The following is a 14,144-nucleotide window of genomic DNA, read 5'->3' as shown; positions in this document are numbered from 1 at the left end:
CTGCACATGCCATTCACAAATGCAGTTTCCTTAAAATCATCTCATGAGAAACACAGTTTAGATCGACATTGCCTAACGATTCATTAACAGATAAATTTATTCCCAGTTTGTTGAACAACACGTTCATTCCATATGTCTCCGCCACAGAAATTGGCAGAATCCCAGAAATGTATGATCAGGGAGGAGCGGTAAGTCACATTGCAATTTACAGGAAACATCTGTGGCTGTTGTGCAGGAACTTGAACAATCAGTTTCCTGCCCGCTGATCAAATATAGCAAGGCAACAAGAACCCAGGTGTTAGCAAAGGAGCCTATTTATACACAGATCTGCCCAGCAACAACATGCCCACGCAGTCCAGGTTCATCTCCATTGGGTATATTGACTTTCATTTCGAAAGAATTAATAATTTGAGATTGCTTCCCAGAACCTGTATCATCTCTGAAGTACCAGAATGTAAATCCTGGGAATGATTCTCAGAGGATGGGCTATTGTGGCAGAAACCGAAGGAATGATTTAGAGAGCCAGGGGCACACTTGATGCTCCAGGGAACACAGACCCTGGATGTGATCCCTAGAGATTGGCAGATATTAGAAGCACCAGGGAGCATAAATCCTGTGATTAGTATCAAACACTTAGGCCCAGCAGACTCACCAGAGAACATAAACGCTGGGAATTGTCGCCAGAACCTGGATTTTCTGATGTATGACCGTTTAGCTGCTCAAAACCTGAGAATTGCTTCGAGATGCAGGGATTATCTGATACGAAGTGCCCTTTAATCACAAACCATATTACTGATTCCCAGGGGCTGGTCCCAAGTCACACAGACACACATTGAATCACAAGCCATGGGCAGTATCTCCAGGTGCTGGGCCTATTTGACACAGGCAGCCAAATGAGCACAATCCCTCGGAACGATTCCTTGTAACTGGTCCTATATGACACCGACAGACATGGCAACAATAACTTAACTGGTTATCCCCTATTTCTGGGTCTACATAACATAGGCAGTGGATTAAAACTCCCATCCATCTCTTTGTCGCCTCTAGACCTGAATACTCCAATGGTTTCCTGACCATCCCCCCAGTGTCCACCTTCCATAAATCAGAGCTCAAGCTAAATGCCCTTGCCCGTATCCTAATGCACACAAGTCCCGTTGGTCCATCAGTCCTGATACAAATCGACTCTCGGTTAAGGAATGCATCAGAAATAAAATTATCACAGTTGTTAAACTCCCTCCATGGCCTCCACCACCTCTCCCCCGCCCTCACTACCCTCACCCCCATCCCAATCAGCTCCTTCAGCCTCACAGTCCTTCGAGATCCCTTCCCTCCTCGAATCCTCACATCTTTATCACTTGCTGCCAACTGCCTTGACTCTGAGCCATGGAATTCACCCATAAATCCCTTCTCCCTCTCTCCTCCTTTAATATCCTCGTTAAAAGTTACATCGTTGATCTAATGTATTGTCATCCATCCCGGTCTCTCCTTACGTGTCTCGGTGTCACATTTGGTCTGTTAATGGTGTGGTGAGTCAGCGTAGAGCAATTTACAACATTAAAGGTGCTATATAGTTGCAAATTGTTGTCGGATATAATTCGATTTTTTCTGACTGAAGGAAGTTATAAGTGTTTTATTAATCTCAGTGCATATGTAGTGAGATTTTCACTTTTACTGCAACATGCTGAAATCATTACAAGGTCACAAGTGAGGCGCTGATGATCAACTAACAATCTGTCACAAAGAACAATGTGTTCATACACGTTATCCAAACTCCAATTTAATCACCTTTACAATGATTCCTGAGGACAAGCTGACATTGCCTTGGTAACAGAATGGTGAGTGAGACAATGCAATCTAAATATGAGCACAAAATAAATGGATAATCAATGCACATTAAGGCTATTACAGGACCTAAAATTATATTTTGAATCAAAGGGAATAAAATATTGAAACATAACTGGAAAACATAATCATTTACCTTTGCAGAATTCGCATAGGAACATTAAGAATGATATGTTTAGACAAACACGCACAGGCACATACTTAAACAAACAGACAATCAGAGATACAGTCAGACAAACAAAGACATACACACACACGTGCACATACACACAGACACACACACACACACACACACACAAACACACACACACGCACACACACACACACAGACACAAACGCATACATTCACAAACGTTCCCTGATCAAAATTCCTCCCTTCAATTAACGCCAATAAATATACATTAAAATAAATTAACAGGGTTTGAAACACTTTGTCCTTTTGCTAGTGTTTCTTTGCACAACAAAGCTTCACTCATACAGAATTCTTTGCATTTTGTATCCTTTGCCACCCCCTGTAGAACGTAATGATCTTGTATATCTTTGTAGCTTGTTTCTATATGCGTTAATATGAAAAACAATAACTGATAAAGGCATTTTACAGTAACATCAATGGCAATCTTTCGCCACCAGGTGGCAGTGCTAGCGCGATTGCTTCCATGAAAACATACATACACTGCCTCAGTTATTACTGCTCCATAGCATGTCTATGTTTATATCACAGCAGACCTTCACTCAGTTATTGCTAGTTCTACTTCATTCACAGATGTTGACATTTCTGTCAAGGCCGACATTTACCAGCCATACCTAATTGCCCTGGAGAATATATTGGTGAGCCACCTTGTGTGTGTTTCAAATCCAAAAACAGTGCAGGTGGGAAGGGAGCTCTGGGGTTTTGACTCAATAACAACGAAGCAAAAAAATCCATATTTCCAAATCAGAATACTGTGTGTGACTTGGAGCGGCACTAGCAGGTGTTGGTGCTCCCAGTCACCTGCTGTCCTTGTCCTTCTATGTCGCAGAGCTCTCGGGTTCTGAAGATGCTGTCGAAGGATTTATCAGAACGGGGTTAGGGGCTTCCGTTATGTAGAAAAACGATAGAAATAGCATCCTAGAGCAGAGAAAGTTAAGAGATGTTTTGAAAGAAGTGTTCAAGTTTATGAAAGGTTTTGCAAGGCCATAATCTGACCATGTCTCAGTCCATATTATACTGGGTCCAGTCACGGATATTAGTGCAATAAACCCTGTGCCCATCCATACTTTACACCAGGCCCTTTTTCAGTTATTGCTGCACGAAGCATTTGTCTGGTTATATTGCACTCATCCATGTCCTTATTTATATTACACTAGACCCTTTCTCCTTTATTTCTGCATTATGTTATGCAGTAATGGTAACGATTAGCAAGTTGGTTTGCCTAAATTATAACAAAGCAGCACTGCCTCAGGCGGCAATAACTGAAAAAGGGCCTAGTGTAATGTAGGGATGGGCATGGATGGTTTACGTTACATTAGACAGTCTCTAATGTTTTACTTATTTATTATCGACTGATTTGGAATAGTTGTTAAGTCAAACGTATCTACCCATTCCCAGTTCTCATTGAGAAAGGGCGAATTTCCACCTTCTTGAAAGTATCAAGCGGTGTAATACCTTTGAAACTGCATAAATCCCAAGGCCCGCCCGAATTGTATCCTCTGCTGTTAAGGGAAACAAATGAAGAAATCAGCATCACATTATAATCCTTTACAACTTCAGGCACTGAGACAGGGCGAGAGGATAGGTAACATTGTGCCTTAGTTCAAAACATAGAATGGTATAGACTGTGTAATTACAGGACAATGAATATAATCTTGGAGACGGGAATAGTATTGGGAAGAGAACATTCTAAGGGACAGGGTGCATCTACATATAGAATGACACTGACTAAGCAAAGCTCGACAGCAAGAATTTGTTAAAGGAAGGGCGAGTCTGACTATTATGTTTAAAGGTTTTGAAGGGATAATAAGGAGTGCTGATGGATACAGCGCATTCGATGTAGTCTATGTGGATTTTAAAATGATCAGGTTCTACATGGCAGAACGGTTCCGAAATTAAAAGCCAAGGCAAAGCGGCGAGGTAAATCCAAAACTGGTTCAATGACAGGAAGCAAATGGTAAATGACACGGGGTGTTTCTGTAAATGGGAGTGGTATCCCCCAGGCCTTAGTAATAGGACACTTGCCTTTTCTTGCATATATCAATTACTTGCACATGACTGAAAAGAGCATGATTAAGAAGGCTTTAGATGATACACAAATTGGCTGTTTGATTAAGAATGAAGCAGAAAGCTGTTTACTGCAAGATATCGACCAGTCAGGTAGACATAGGAATGGCATAAAGATGATTGTGAGGTAGTGCATTTAAGGAAGGCTAACAAGATAAAGTAATAAACAGTATATAAGAACATGAGAACTAGGAGCAGGAGTTGGCAATTCAGCCCCTCGAGCCTTCTCTGCCATTCATGGCGATCATTGCTGATCTCGTTTCGGCCTCAACTCCAATTTCCCACCCTCTCCCCAAAACCTTTCAACCCATTACTAATTAAAAATCTATCTCCTCCTTAAATTTATTCAGCACACTGGCATCCAGTGCATTCTGAGGTAGTGAATTCTACTGAATCACGAATGATACGACATTGAGAAGTAAAGTAGGATTATAGAATGCAGAGATTCCTAGAGGTGTCCGGACAGGTAGATAAGGTGATGAAGAAACAGATGGGATTCTTGCCTTTATTCCCATAGGCATAGAATATACGAGTTGAGACGTTCTGCTGGAACTTTGTAAAACAATATTCAGACCTGAGCCAGAGGGTTCGTTGCAGCCCTGGGCCAGAGACTATAGGAAAGATGTGATTGGGCTTAAAACATTACAGCGGAGATTTACGATGACATTGTCGCAACTGCGGGAAGTTTGTTATTTGGGAGGATAAGTTGGTTTGTTTACTTTTGAACAAAGGAAGCTGAGGGAAGACAAGACTGAAGTGTATAAACTATGAAAGGTCTAGTGAATGTGGATACAAAGCCCCACTTCTCCTTGGTTGAGAGTCAATGATAAGGAGGATCATAAGCAAGAGGAGGAGGATTAGCCTTTTCAGACCATCGAGCCTGCTCTGCCATTCAGGAACATCGGAGCTGATCTGATTCTGGCCTCAACTGCAGTTTCTTGCCTGCCTCCCTTAACCCATGAATCTCATGTTGATCAAATTTCTGTCTAACCTAGCCATGAATATATTTAATAACTAGCCTCCACTGCATTCTGGAGAAGTGAAGTCCAAAGACCAATGACTCTCAGAGAAGAAATTTCCCCTCATCTCCGCCTTAAATTGAAAAACACTGATTTTGAAACCGTGTCCCCTAGTTGCAGATTCCCCAGCGAAGTGGAAGCATGTTCTCAGCATTTACACTGTAAAATCCCCTTATAATCTTTGAGGCTTCAATCATATTACCTCGCATTCCTCTGCTCTTCAGTAAGTACAGGTTCAATCTGCTGAACTCGCTCATAAGGCAGCTCCTTCCTCCCAGGCATCGGCCTAGTGAACATTCTGTGAATTGATTCCGATGCACGTATATTTCTAGTAACAGAGACAATAACTGTACTCAGTACTCCAGGTACTTTCTCACCAATGGCAAGTACAATTATAGAAAGAATTCCCTGCTTTGAAAGTCCATACCTCTTGCAATAAAAGGGATTATTCAATTTGCCTCCCTAACTCCTTACTGTGCCAGCATGCTTTGTCTGATCCGTATACAAAGATATGCAGATCTCTCTGCACTGAAGAATTCCTCAGCCTCTCAATTTAAATAACACCTTGCAGTTCGATTTATCCTGCAAAATTAAGTGACCCCTATTTTTCCAACCTTATATTCCATGTGCCAAATTTCAGCACAATCACTAAACTTACCTAAATATCATTGTAGCCTTTTTGTATCATCCTCCGAACCTGTTTCCCTTTCCAGCTTGGTATCATCCGCAAATCTGGCTAAAATACTGTCGACCACTTCATCGAAGAGTAAATAGGTCATGGCAAATGTTTGAACCCAAAGAATTATGGGAATCTAAAACTCATGTTGTGAAAGTGCTGTAGAAACTTGAAGTGAAACAATCTAAAAGGTTACAGACCAAGAGCTGAAAAGTTGGACAAGGTTGGTTGCTGCTTGTTCGCTGGGATGAATGCCCCTCTTCCATATTGTAGATTTCTATGACCCTATGATTCATTGCTGTTAATAAGGGTTTTCACGGTATTGACCCAGCGACAGTGTTGAAGTAACGATATATTTCCAAGCCAATGTGGTATTTGGCCTTAAGGGGAAATTATAGGTCTTTCCATGGTTCTGTCACACTTATTCCTCTAGGTGCTAGCAGTCAAGGCCTTGCACGATGCTTTCAAAGGACAGTTGGCGAGTTGCCACAGTCCATTTCATCGATGGTGCACACTGCTGTATTTGTGCAGTGGTGCTGGAGGGAATGGATTTATTTGATGGATGGGATTGCCAATCAAGTGCGATGATTTTTCCTACATGGTGTCTTCCTTCTTCCGAATATAAGAAATAGTATTAGGAGAAGATAATATGGTTCCTCGGGCCTGCTCTGGAAGTGTGTTGTTGGAACTGCCCTGATCCATGCAAGCTGAGATATTCAATCACTTTCCTAAAGTGTGCATGGACATTGTGAACAGATTCTGGGGGTCCTGAGGTGCTCGCCATACAATGTGCTGCCTCAAACCTTTTCTAGATTCTTCATATATGTTGCTGGTTCAGTTAACTTAATTTATTGCTGTGGCCCCCACAATGTTGCTGGTGTTGTATTCCGCGATGGTAATGTCAATGAATAACAACAGGAGATGATTAGATTCTATCTTGATGGAGATGGTCACTGCCTGGCGCTCGGAACACGTTATGTCACTTTCCACTCACCAGCAAACATTTAATATTGTCCAAATGTTTTTTTTTTCTGCATGGAGGCATGAATTGCTTCAGTATCTGAGGAATCGTGAATGATGCTGAAAATTGTGCCAATATTCTTGAACATCACTACTTCTGACATGACAAAGGAAATAAGGTCATTGACGAAGCAACTGAAGATGGCTGGGTCTAGGACACTTTACTGGGGAACTCCGAGAGCGATGCTCTGGTGTGGCTTTTTTGGCCTCCAGCAACAGCAATCATTTTCCTTTGTGCTAGGTATGATTACAATGAGTTTTCCCCCTGATTGCAATTGACTTCACTGTTGCTAATGCTCCTTGGCGCCACAATCTGTCAACTGCTACCTTGATGTCAAGGGCATTCACTCTCATATTAGGAATTCAGCTGTTTGTCTTTGTTCAAATCAACAACGTGATGTAGTTGGGAACTGAAATGCTCTTGTGAAACCTAAACTGTGCATTGTTGAGCTGCTTGTTGGTGATGAGCTGCTGCTTGATTGCTCCATCAGTGACAACTTCCATCAGATTGCTGATGGCTGAGAGTAGAATTATTGAGGGTCAATGGGCCGCATTGGATTGTTCAACAATTTTTCAGCATGTTACAGCTTGATTAGGCTGACACCCCATTTTAGATGCTCTTGTTGCAATATCTGGCTTACACTTCTGAATTCATCATTGAACAATCGTTGATCCCCTCGCTTCATCCGAATCGTAGAGTGAGGGTTATACATCCCATGACGTACATATTGTGGGGAGATAAGAATGTTGCTCAAACTAATGGCCTCACTGACGCATTGTTTTTAACTGCCAAATATCGTCCAAATCTATTGCATTTAGCACGATGATTATACCACACAATGTGGTGGGTAGTGCTCTTAGTCTGAAGATGAGTCTTTATATCCAAAAGGAAAGTCCGATGGACACTCCCACCAATACTGACGTGGAGAGATCTATCTGTGCCAGGTAGAGTAATGGGCTCCATCTCAAGTAAGTTTTCCCCTTGCCTTCCCTCAACACCTTCGAGGAGACCGGTCTGGTCGATATGTCCTTCATGACTCGGCCAGCTCAGTGGGTAGTATTGGTATCGATCCATTCTTGCTGATGGGCATTGAAGTTCCATTCCCTTTTTTGCTCTCAGTGTTTCAACAGAATTGTGTTCAACATGGAGATGTGCTAATTCATTCGTTGATGTAGGAAAATAACTCGATTTAGGAAGGAGATTTTCCACCATCACCTGCTCTGCTGCCAGGAATATTCCGGACTACTGGAGTCAACCCGGTGGTCCCGCAGGGGCATTCCTTCCCGACTAATGTCCCGCCATCTCTTATGAGTCAATCAGGCGTGGGGATATTGGTTGGAAGGTATTAACATTGAGCACGACGATGTCAGGCGGGTATTCAACTTGTCTGCGTTCATTCTTTCTCAGTTGTGGCATATGTCCACAGATGATCGTGCAGAGAATTTTATAGAGTTAATTGGACTGTCTGCATCTTCGCCTGTGCCATGGTTGATGCCGTCTGGCTTTACTGACTGTGCTCATATTGCAGATTCTAGTAGCCGTTTAATAAAAATGGCTGCACACTGAGAAAGTTTAGAGGGAGATTAAAAGTTAACCACCTTGCTCTTTATCTAGAGTCCCATTGGTAAAACAAAACATGTAAGGGGTTGGGGGGGGCGCGATATGTATTTCGGAAACGGACATTTATAGATCAGGTGTGGTTTGATGAATCTGGGAGATGCACCTTTCCCATTACTGATATTGCATGCATTTTTAATAGTTCAGATGTATAAAATTAACTAAGTTTAAATTCTCAAAAGTTTTGTTGAAAGTTGAACTCATGTAATATTTGTTTGTGTTACATAAGGCCCTTTCTCGGTAATTGCTGCAGTAAACTGTTTATGTTTATATTTCATAGGACTTGCCTCAGTTTTTATTATAATGGGCCAAGTTTAAGATTATTTTAAACCAGGCCCTGTTTCAGTTATTTTTGCACTGGAGCAGCTTTCCATTTATATTATACCACGCCCTATCTCTGATTACATTACACTAAACCCTAGCTCAGGCACGAGCTGGCAGTGACACTGCCACAGATTCACAGTTCAGAAGAGGCCCTTCGGCCCATCGAGTCTGAAACAGCACGTGAAAAACAACTGACCTACCTACATAATCCCATTTACCAGCATTTGGCCCATAGCCTTGAATGTTATGACGTGCCAAGTGCTCATCAGTAGCCCAGTCACCCATAGGCCCAGACTCATCTTCTGAGGACATGGATTCAAATCTCACCACAGCAGCTGGCGGAATTTAAATTCAATTGAGACAAGAGCCATTTAGAAGCTGGGAATTCTGCAAATTCCTGTCCACAATCTACAAGGCACATGTCAGGAGTGTGGTGGAATATTCCCCAATTCTCCGGGCAACAAGGGCAGCAAAAACAGAGGAACAATATCAACTGGAAAGTCCCTCTTTCTTCACTACCCTTGGGTCCAAATCATACAACTCCCTTCCTAGAAGCACTGTGTGTGTCCCTACAACACGTGGACTGCAGCGGTACAAGAGGTTTGCTCACTACCACCTTCTCAAGGGCAATTGCATTTGGCAATTGAATGTTGGTTCAGCTGGAAACGCCCAAAAAACATGAATGAAAAAAAAATGGAAATGGAACTGGATCGTTACAATTTTCATTGCTGTAAACGCATCTGGTTCACTAATGAACATTCGGCAAGTAAATCTGCATCCTTCCCCAGTCTGGCCTAAATATGACTCCAGGCCCACAGCACGTGGTTGACTCTTAACTCTCCTCCTACTCTGAAAATGTCTAGCAAGCGATTCAGTTCTAAGGCAGCGGAGAATGGGGGAAATGCTGGCGGCTTTGATCGGGATAATTAGGGCCATGAAGGGTGTTGATACATGATGACTGGGTCATGTCTTCCTTTAAATTACACAGGACTCTGCCTCAGATAGCAGTGAAAAAGGCCTAGTCTCAATTTGTGTTTTACACTAGGCCCTGTTGGAGTAAGTGCACTGACGCATATATCGCTTCACATTAGACCAGACCGTCTCCCTTTTTGCATCATACGAGCTACCGAAAATGTTATTTAGCATTAAACTGTCTATATTACGCTAGATGTTGTCGATCTCTATCTCTCTATCTGTCAACCCTGCGTACCTGTCTGTTTGTCGGTGTATCTATCTATATTTCGAACCATCCATCTAGCAACTTCAGATCATCAATTACCATTAACATTTCATGATGCTGACGTCTTCTTCGAGTTCTTGTGTGGAAAGTGCCTATTCAGATTCCAAAGTGTGTTTAGCTGCCTTCAAAATTCAGTTCGAAAGTGGATTAAATCACATGGAGAATAAAGGACATCTACCCACCATTTTCTCTGTTTGTTGGCAACTGATTACTTATGCATTACTGGGGTCTGTGATGATCTGTGCAAGAGACGGTGAAAATGTCACTGTACCTATACCTGATGTGAGCATAATAAGTCTGTAATTCTCTCACTTGGAATGGAATGTAACACTTTCCACTCTCAATGAAATTCAATAAAAAAAAATAATTTGTTTCTGTTTCCATTGTCTTGTGCTGCGCGTTAACTTCACTATTTCCTCACCGGTTTCCAATACGTTTGCCATGATATAATACAATGTTTACTGATGCGGGTTATCTGAACAGAAACATTGTATAGGGCAGTAATAATTGAGTAAGGACCCACTGTAAAATATAAAGACATATATTTTCCAATGCAATTTTAACAGAAACAATAGTGTAAAACATTATAAATAGAAACAGGTTCCAGTGCAGTAACAACAGAGACAGGACCCAGCGTAATATTAACACATACATGCTTTAGTATAGTAATAACTGAGATGTGGTCGAGTGCGACATATACAGACACGGGATATGGTTCCCTAATAACTGAAACAGAGCGTTATATAATATAAATCGAGAAATGCTCTAATGTAGTAATAACTGATTCTGGGCCGGCCTGAAACAGAAGCTTGATTCGCAAAGAACTAACTGTGTCAGAGTCCAGTGTAATTAAAATACGAACACCAGTTTATGTATCCATAAATTTCACAGGTTTCAGCAAAACTAAAACTGTGACTTGAACTCAAAGAGTAATAATTGAGGCAGGATCTGGTGTAATATAAAGGGAACCCGTTGCTAGTGAAGTATTTCTCCATATCGTCCGTTTATAAATCTGCCTATGTATAAAAACTTTTTTTTGAAGCTATGATCACTGGATATTGACGCAATGAACAGAAGGAATTGGTGTTCTCTGCTAATTCTCTCAAAACCTCTCATCATCTTGGAAATAGCGATTAGGTTTCTGCTTAATCTTCTTTATCACAAGCAGAATGCTGCCAATTTGTCCAATTTATTGTTGTTACTAAAGACCCTGATCCTTGTTAACAAACTGGTTACCTTCCTCTGTACACTTTCTGAGACCTCAACGCACTTCATAGCATCTGAAAATCATAGATTTGTGCAGCACAGAAATAGGCCATTGCGCACACCCTAACCATAATGGCCTGAAATGATCTATCAAGTCTAATCCCACTTCCTAGCTTTTGTGCCAGGGCCCTTGGGGCTACAGTACTTCAAGTGAACATCCAAATATATTTTGACATGTGATGAGGGATTCGGTCTAGAACACCATTTCATGCACTGAGTCCGAAACACTATTAGACACTCCTAAGGATAGACACGGGACAGTTCAGACGCAGAGTAAAGCTACCTCTACATTGGTAAATTCCGGGGTGAGGCAGAGTAAAGGTCTCTTTAAACTATCCCACCAAACACTCACAGGACATGTATAGCGCTGGATAGACAAAGGTCCCTCTATATGATTCGATCGAATGCTCCCAAGAATGATACAGCAGTATCAGATGCAGAAAAAAATCCTTCTACAATGTCGCATATACCATTCAAAGAAAGGCATAGGAATGTTAATTTGCAGAGGAGTGTTCCCTATAACCTGTCCCATTTAATACTCCCATGTTGTTGAGTGAACCAGACACATTTTAGAGTTAAGTTCCTTCTGCGAACAGCCATCTATTTGGTTAAAAGTCAATGAATAGGGGTGAGATTAAACTTTGGTAAGATACTGACTTCACGTTATGAGTTACAGACGCTGACACATTAATGAGAGGCCAGACATGCCCGGAATAGGGGAGAAAGGGAGACAGAGCGGGATAGAATGTAGGAAACTCCGCAAACACATTTTCAATGCTGCTGTATACCGGATCAAAGGACGCTTCGCCAGTTTTAAACACGGATATCACCTTTACATAGTTATCCCATAACGTAGAGAAATGTCCCAAATATCAACCATTACTGGAATCCCCTGTGTGATTTGCATTTCTCTCTGTTGTTATTTCTATGCTCTGTTGGTGGGGAAACATCTATTGTATTTCAGTCGCTCAATATTCTATTCTGAGGCGTCTATTTCTGTGTTTATTTACATAAACTCCTCACTAGTTTCAAAGTGGTGTTCATGGCAGCGGAATCAGATCAACAGTCACTTATTGATTATGTTCAGCGCAAAACAAGTTTATTTTAAGAATATTCACAGATGGTATAAGAATTGAACACAATTTTTAGAAAACCAATTGGTACAGATGTTATTAATTTTAAACAAAAGAAGCCATTAAATTTAAGAAAAAATGTTTCTGAAAGTTCTGCTGCTTAAATCGATTAAGCATTACTGAGCAGCCTGATATTCCACTGAATATCGATTGGTGAAAGGATGAACCCCTTTCACATGAACATGTTTAAATAATGAACAGAGATATGACGTTTAATCACATTCTTCTCAGACCTTCTAACACATCACCATGTATGTTTTGACATGTTCACTTTTAGTAAAAACTCGGTGTTTATACAGCACATTTCACCATCTCAGGAAGTCCCAAATCACATATCTCATTAACCTAATTGATGCACCTTATTTCGAATTATAATCCCTTGTGTCACGGTAGAACTACAGGAGGCAATTTGTGTTCCCACCAACAGAGATGTAATAAAAGCCCAGATCGCCTGTTTATTAGTGACGTTAGTTGCGCATTAGGTATTGGTCTAGGATACCCCTGCGCTGTAAAATAGTGTCAGCGGAGAATGATGCTGAGTATTTCCAGATTTTGTGGCCTTATTTTACATTGAGAGCATCCGTAATAGTTTACAAAGCTTTGACCGTTGTTTTTATTTGTTCTTTTGTTGTGAACGTCGAAAGCAACGCCAGCCTTAACTGTCCATCCACAAGTACCCTTGAGAAGGTGGTGGGCAGCCGACATCTTGAACAGCTGACGTTTGTGCCGTGCGCCTCTGACTTTCCAAGAAGTGCTTTGACCCAACTACATGGCCTTCTGGACCATTCCAAGGGCCGTTAATTCAACCATGTTGTTGTGGGGCTGCAGCCTCACGTAGGCCAGGCTGGTAAGGGTAAGATTTCCGCCCCGAATGACATTAGTGAACCAGTTGCAACTTCATGACAATTACGTTGTTCGATTATTAATGCAATGAGTAATTTTATTCCAGCTTAGGTTTTAATGAATTAACTGAATGGAAATCCCGCCAGCTGCCGTCGTGGCATTTAAATCATGTCTCTGGAGCATTTCTGATCTCTGTATTACCAGCCCAGTTAATTTACCTCGATGCTGCTATTCCCTAAGACTGAGATGACATTATCATCGCCACATCTGAATGATCACTCCACTGACCATTCTGCAAACCTGCAGTTGTGGCTCTGAATACATTCATATGGAATCGAAACGTTAACTCTGTTTCTCTCTCCTCAAACCCTGCTAGGCCTGTTGAGTCTTTCCAGCACTTTCTGTTTTCAGTTCAGTAGTGGTCACTGTCCATGGAGGAGATCCACTAATGCAAGGCACTGGACATGTTGCAATTGCTATTTTGAAATTATAGCATTTGGTTCTATGTATATAAATTTCAGGAGCAGGCTCCAATCTTACACACATCAATTTAGTTGTAAGGGATCCGTTGCCTTGTAGCCTGGTGTCTTAGCCTGAGTCTGTTGAAAAGAGTTGACGTTTCGAGTCCTCATGACCCTTCAACAGAACCATGTTTTGTATCAGTAAGCACCGAAATAGACCTGCCTCCGTTTATATTATACAAACCTTGTATTAGTAATCATTGTAAGAGATCCTGTCTCAGTTGATAGTAATCAATACCTTGTATCAGTAATCCCTGTAAAAACCCTGACACACTTTATATCAATATAGACCTTGTATTGGTAATCACTGTAATAGTCCCTGTCTCAGGTTTTATTTCCATTGGCCCCATATAACAGTGTCAACGATTGTTAAATGCTAATTTCG

Source organism: Carcharodon carcharias (assembly GCF_017639515.1).
Source record: "Carcharodon carcharias isolate sCarCar2 chromosome 27 unlocalized genomic scaffold, sCarCar2.pri SUPER_27_unloc_24, whole genome shotgun sequence".
Taxonomy (NCBI): Eukaryota; Metazoa; Chordata; class Chondrichthyes; order Lamniformes; family Lamnidae; genus Carcharodon; species Carcharodon carcharias.
This window is presented reverse-complemented; position numbering follows the sequence as displayed.